Source organism: Nicotiana tomentosiformis, chromosome 12 (genome assembly GCF_000390325.3).
Source record: "Nicotiana tomentosiformis chromosome 12, ASM39032v3, whole genome shotgun sequence".
NCBI classification, from domain to species: domain Eukaryota; kingdom Viridiplantae; phylum Streptophyta; class Magnoliopsida; order Solanales; family Solanaceae; genus Nicotiana; species Nicotiana tomentosiformis.
The window spans coordinates 56,914,016-56,920,814 of NC_090823.1; the positions used below are offsets into that span (position 1 = coordinate 56,914,016).

Consider the following 6,799-nt stretch of genomic DNA (forward strand, 5'->3'; position numbering starts at 1 on the left):
GACGGGCGTGTGAGCATGCACCATGTGAATTATGACTCAGATGATTCTATGGTACGGTGTAGCTACCTAATCTTGTTTTAATCCATGAAATGTCTACGTGCTATAGTAATTAAGCTGTGATCCATGTTAGAAACCATGTTTAGGCTATATGATTATTGTGTTGGGACTCATTGAGGTCATTTCTGATGTTGAGTTATTTGCTTAAATTGCAATCACATACTTAGTCATATTCATTCATTTGCATATCATATCTCAATCTCTTTTATCATTTGTTGTCACATCAAGTTATCATTGTTTGGGTTGATTGACATGAGATTTGTGAGCCCGAGAGAGTAGAGAGATTGATGACTGAGTGAGGCCGAGGGCCTATTTGTGAGTGATATTGATGGGATCGGGTTGCGCGCCGCAGCGGGTACTATTGACTCATGATAGGATCGGGCTGCACGCCACAACATGTATTATTGATTCATGATGGGATCGGGTTGCGCATCGCAACATGTTTTATTAGCGCTTGGGCAGGATCCGCCCCTCCGAAGTCTGACATACCAGCAGTGAGCGCAGTATTTATTGATTCATGATGGGATCGGGCTGCGTGCCGCAGAAGGTATCGTACAGTGCTGAGTGACTGAGTGTGCTGAGGGATTGAGCATGATGAGTGGGAGTGTGAGATAGTGAGATTGAGTACTCTGAGAGTATGAGTACATGAGTTCAACCCTGTGACGCATTACATTTGACATGCATACGTGACATACATACATAGAGATGCATTTCCTCATGCTACACGATTTTGTGACATTCATGATTTCACATGCAAATTGGCATGTAGGCATAAAGATACACTTTCCTCATGCTATATGAGATTTAAACATACTATCTGTTATTAAAAGTTTTTGGAAAAAAATCAAAGATTTCTGACTCACTCATACTTTGGTGATTTCGGTGAAAGATTTGGGTTTTACTGCTATACTTGAAAAGCATGCCTATTTTCCGTAACTGTGAACGAGCTGAGCATTGTATCTTTGAGTTATTTCTTGTACAACTTGTATTATATTGTTATGAGCTGTTGTTGGCTATTGGTGTTGGGCTCTGACCATTGTCCAAGCTCGTCACTGCTTTCAACCTAAGGTTAGGTTTTTTATTTATTGAGTACATGGCGTCGGTTGTACTCATACTATACTTCTGCACCTTGCGTACATATTTTGGATGCTGATGTTGCTGTGTATGGCGGGAGCTGGCATTGAAGACGCACCTGCATTCCGTCTGATACAGACTATGAACAAAAACACGGATATAGCAAAATATGCGAAATCAAAAATAAGAGCTAGACCTACAATTGATTGGAAGAACAAGAACCAATTAGGATATGAAGCCTAATTACCTCTATGAACACAACCAATTGTAACCCTAAGCTATGAAAACTCTCAATAAATTGGCAACTCTTGAAAATTCGGATAAAGTAATTAAGCAATTAAGTATTCACTACTAATTGCTCACCAACTAAGACTAATTTAGCACTAATGAAAGAACAAATAAAGTAATAAAGGAATTAAAGATATAAACATAAATGCATTAAATAAAAGATAAGAATACAGTGTGAGACTTGCATGTCTTCAAGTTTATCATTCATCAAGTCTACCTAAAATAAAATCCTTAAAGGCTATTTATACTAGAGTGGATATTTGGCTGCAAATAACCCAAATATCCCTAAGCTAATTCTAATGAGCTAAGTGTAGTCAATTATTACAAGTATAGCCTTCTTGATCTTGACTCCTTTAAAACACTCCAATTCTATGATGTAGACTTGAAAATCATTAGGCATGGTCATCCAGCATGTATCATCCTCCCCCTCTTGAAAGAAATTCGTCCTCGAATTTGGACCTTGCAAAACCAAGAAAGTGACAAACATAAGTACCAAGCCAATCAAAATCAAAGCATTATATGTCCAAGCTAAAAGATCAAAGATCACAATCTTGGACTCAAAAGTGACACTCTTATGATATAGCCAAGTGTCATAATCTATAAAGAACACATCTCCAACACAAATTTGACAATAAGAAAAATAATACTCACGAGAATAATCAAGAGAGTGTAAAGTTTCATGCTTCCAACAAAACCACAATCTTGTAAAATCCTCAACAAAGTGCACACTTTTATGGTATAACCAAGTGTCATAAGAAGCAATAAAAATCATACTCTCCAATCCAAAGAAAGACACTTCACCATGATAAGAAACAACTCCGGGGTCAAACACAAATTTTAATCCCCAAATATCTACACACTTTCCAACAACTTCACATGACAACTTAAGAGATATGCGAAGCTCATCATGAATCATCATATAAAGAATATCACAATACTCAAAGTTAAGAGTCTTTACCTCAACAGCCTTAGATAAACACAAGATAAGCATAAGCCAAACGTACATACCATTCTCGCTTTTGGGCAAAAGAAAAAGTTCTTGACAAAAAGTATGCCAAAATATTAGTTCAAGACCTTTCTTACCCTTAGCAACTTTCTCTTGTTGAACCTTCACAAAATAATTAATAAAGTTAGGTTCTTTTTACTCAAAATGGTCACTCAAAACACGAAAAGAAGCATTGTTACCTTTTCTCATAGAAGCATTAGCAAAATCCAATGAGAATGTTCTTTCAAAAGTAGGAATAAAATAAGTAAAGCAATTAATACTAGTGCTAACATCAAAAACTTTCCTTTCCTTTTCACACTCAACAAATTCATCACATAAATATGCGTAAGAGTCATCAAGATCAAATACAAGAGAAGTCAACTCATTAGAATACAAATGATTTTCTTCTTCTATATTTATGTCATTCTAAGTAACTTGTTCACTCTCCAACAAGGCATCTCCACACTCACATTTGCTCACTTCACCATAAAAATTGAATTTTTTTGCCAAAGGAATGACAATAGAATCAAAAGAATCATCAACACATTCTTCTTGACTCATTTCTTCATAAAGGTCAAAAATTTCTTCCAACAAAGTTAAAGTTGAGTCAAAAGAATCATCACATGCATCATCCCATAAAGGTGGGGTATCATAAGACTCAACATCATCACTAGCTAAAGAGTCACTAAACAAAGAACTAGAATCATCCAATAATGCACAAGAACTCTTAGCTAGTTACAAGTCACATTTATTGTCCTCATCACAAGATAAAGTAATATCAAACTCATCAATGTCATAGCTATCTTTCAAACTCAAAAGTGTCACCACAATCAACTAAAGTATCATAGGTAGAAGGATACGCTACCTTGCACTTCCTCATTTAATTTCATAAGTCCTCTTGAAAAGGTAAATTGATCTTCTTCCAGGCTATTCAAAGTGGATTGAACTTCACTTGATGGTTCGTCTCCAAAAGTCCCTACACAAGTTACAAAACAAGTAGAGAAAGAAGAAAGATTAGCATTAGAATAAGGAAAATCCTCACTCTCCTTTTGTTTTCCCTCTTTCTTTTCTCTCTTTTTCTTTTCAAGCTCTTCACTCTTTTCTTGTGACAACTAGAGTTGTCATTTTTCTCTCCCTCACTTCTATCTTTCTTTTGTCTCTCATCCTTATTTTGTCTCTTTGCATTTTTCAAGGATGTTCTCAACTTCATTTGGCCTCTTCCCCTTTGATTTACTTCATCCCCCCTATATTCGTCATTGAAAACTTGTTGGATGTTGTCCAACTCATTCAAGGTGGTCTCACGATTATGTTGAAAAAATGGGTTGTTCATCATCCGAGGCTCTTGACAAGTTACTTGTGGCCTAGGTAGTGGCGAAGTTTGATAAGGTTGTAGTTGAGGTACTTATGGTGGTTGATGTGTGATTAGGGGTTGTAGTTGGTGTTGGTAGTAGGTAGGTGGTCGGTAGTTTGGTGGAGGAAAATAAGGCCCCTTTAGTGATTGTGGTTGCTTTGGTAGGTTTTGTGGTATTTGGATATGTTGGTTATGTTGCGTTTTTCCTCTTTGAAGCATTTGTCGTACTTGTGAATGAGAAGGTGTATCAGAGGAATTAGTAAGCGTCATAGTGCTCTCCCTTCCTTGTTGCCTCAAGTGAGATTCCCCCAATATGGAATTCAACCTTGCATTCGTTTTGTGTTGCCATATGGTAAAATTGGTAACCTTCTCACTTATGTCATAAAGCATAGAGACAACTTCATGCATCGGAGTCTCACTCCTTGGATCACAATTAGGACTAGAAGTTTGTCCGTACTCCATGATACCTGCAAAACGAGCAAATAAATTAGTAGTAAAGTCCTCACCAAGCTCACTCGATGTCGCTCAACCCTCGTGTATCACACCTTGCACCAATTGGCTTTTGCGTGCTCAAAGTCCTATTCACTCTTGCCTTTTTCCGCTCAAGTAGTGAATGTCAAAATTGCTAGCAAACTTAAGTTCCAAGGTTTCACAAGAAATTCCAACCGTCTATGGGGTGTAGTGGAAGTTGTGTATTCACAAGGACGGACAATTAAAAGCAAACGGACTTGAACCAAGCAATTCACAACGAAATCAAAAGATAAAAGCACGAAACAATTGGCACGAAACAAAATTAAGCACATAAAGAACTAGGTTAAACTTAATATGAACTAATATCAAGTTTACACTAGTTTAGAATTAACAAACAAGAAGAAAAAGATTAACAACTGGAAAGAAAAAGAAAACTAGACAGAAAAATCTCTGAACTTCTGAACTTTGAACTCTCTGGACTTGTTATAATTTTCTGGGATTGATACTATGCCCAAGGTTTCACCCTAACCAACTGATGCAATTGATATGCAGATGCTCACACAACAAATGCAAAACCTTTCAGTCTAGAGCAGAAACAAACTCAGCAATTTTGGAACCAAACAGAGAAGAAACAGGGCAGGTTTACTGCTGCAGCTATGCAGACTTGCAACCTGCAGAAAAACAGTCAAACAATGGCAGCGAAACTGTGTAGCTGATGCTCAAAACTAAACTCAAAACTGCAGATTTTTCTCAGCTCTATTAGTAGTCCAAAACTACAGGTTTTCGGCAGCTAACAGATGCAGAAGTTTCAATTTTCTGCTGGTGCACAAGTATTGGAAACAATGAGTGCAGAAAATCCCTTCTAAAACTGTGCAGATCGTGTTCAAAAGTGCAGAAAAAGATAGGAAAATGCACTAGCAAAGCAGACAGATTCAGTAGCTATCTCAAATGGGCAACAATCAGTTGTGGAACTGTGCAGAAATGCTTCCTCAAACTGTTCTCAATATTCTCCCAGAAAACTAGAAATCAATAACTACTTTGGACCCCTGCGAACAACCTAAAATTCTTACAGGTTTACTAGCTGAACTGGTTCTGGAATGCAGCTGCAGAAAATCAGTTTAAACAGCACAGAAATGTAGCTGAATGTTACAGAAACTGTCTTCCAAATACTGATGCAAACAGACTAGTAAAACTAATTGCAGCCTCAATTTCCAACTGCCTGGCCACAACAGATGCAAAACAGTGTTGAACTAGTTCCAATAGATGCAACTCACTTCAGCTGATTTCATCAGATTTTGAAACACTCACTCAATCAATTTCCAATAAGAACCTCGAGTCGACTTAGGAATTCAAACTCGATCACAATCAACAAGAAACTCGAGACAAACTCACTGATTCAAATCCACCACTACCTTCAAAATTTAAAGAATTTCAGCCAAAAGAGACTCACAACTAATTCTGAACAGTCAGCTAGTTCACAAGATCTTCAGCAACAACGCAATTCAGATTACTCTCCTAGATTCAAAGCAACTACAATTGACGACTCAATGAATCAAACTCAGGATCGAACAGAACTCTTACAAATAACAGTCACAAATCCCAGAAGATATAGATGAAATTTCAGCTCAAACAATCAAGTTTTCAAACTTAGAAGTTCATGAACTTAGAAAACTCAAACATGCTTTCAAACCTTCAGGAGTTAGAGAATTTGAACCTGGAGTTTTCTTCTGAATTCTATCGACACTGTAATTGGAAAGTTCAATCGTCGAGGCGATTACCTTCGTGGAGCCAAATCAGTTGCAAATGAATCTCAGAAAAAAAATGAAGAACACAGCTGTTGTTCTTCGTCTTCTTGAGAGAATCGACTCCGGATCAACATAAAATATCAATTCGAATCAGCTCTACAGGTTTTCCTCTTCGATTTACCAGCTGCTCGAATCAGTTCGGGGAGTTCTTCAATCGAAACAAGTGTTCTTCGACTGATTCAAGCTCAGCTAAAAAATTCTCAGTTCAATCTCACTCAAATATTCACAGAACGAGTTCAAATTTGATATACGAGCTCCATTCAACACAAAAAAAAAAAATCCCCAGTGATTAATTTCTAGACACGACAATGAAATCAGAAGAACCCAGCCTGTAGTGTCAACTCTTGATAACCCGGTTAGAGTAATTAACCAATTAAGTATTCACTACTAATTCTCACCAACTAACTCTAATTTAGCACTAATGAAAGTATAAATAAAGCAATAAAGTAATTAAAGGCATAAACATAAATGCATTAAATAAAAGATAAGGATATAGTATGAGACTTGGATGTTGTCAAGTTTATCTTCATCAAGTCTACCTAAAATAAAAGTCTTAAGGGCTATTTAGAGTAGAGTGGGTATTTGGCTGCAAATGACCCAAATACCCCTAAGCTAATTCTAATGAGCTAAGTGTAGTTAATTATTACAAGTATAACCTTCTTGATTTTGACTCCTTTAAAATACTCCAATGCTATGATGTTGACTTCAAAATCATTAGGCATGGTCATCCGGCATGTATCACGGTCATAGCTGTCACTTGTTCTTGGT

At 36.9% G+C, this 6,799-nt stretch overlaps 1 long non-coding RNA gene across 2 annotated transcripts; it reads right to left on the bottom strand.

The window, feature by feature from the left end:
• Positions 1-1,546: 1,546 nt before the first annotated feature.
• Positions 1,547-6,550, bottom strand: LOC104108232 (uncharacterized). 2 transcript variants are annotated; one of them, XR_688975.3, is made up of 2 exons: positions 6,005-6,550; positions 1,547-4,222 (listed from the first exon to the last, which is right to left on the bottom strand). It is a non-coding gene; the product is annotated as an uncharacterized lncRNA (long non-coding RNA). The 2 variants fall into 2 exon arrangements; XR_688974.3 differs by having other exon boundaries at positions 5,941-6,550.
• Between the last annotated feature and the right edge of the window lie 249 nt (positions 6,551-6,799).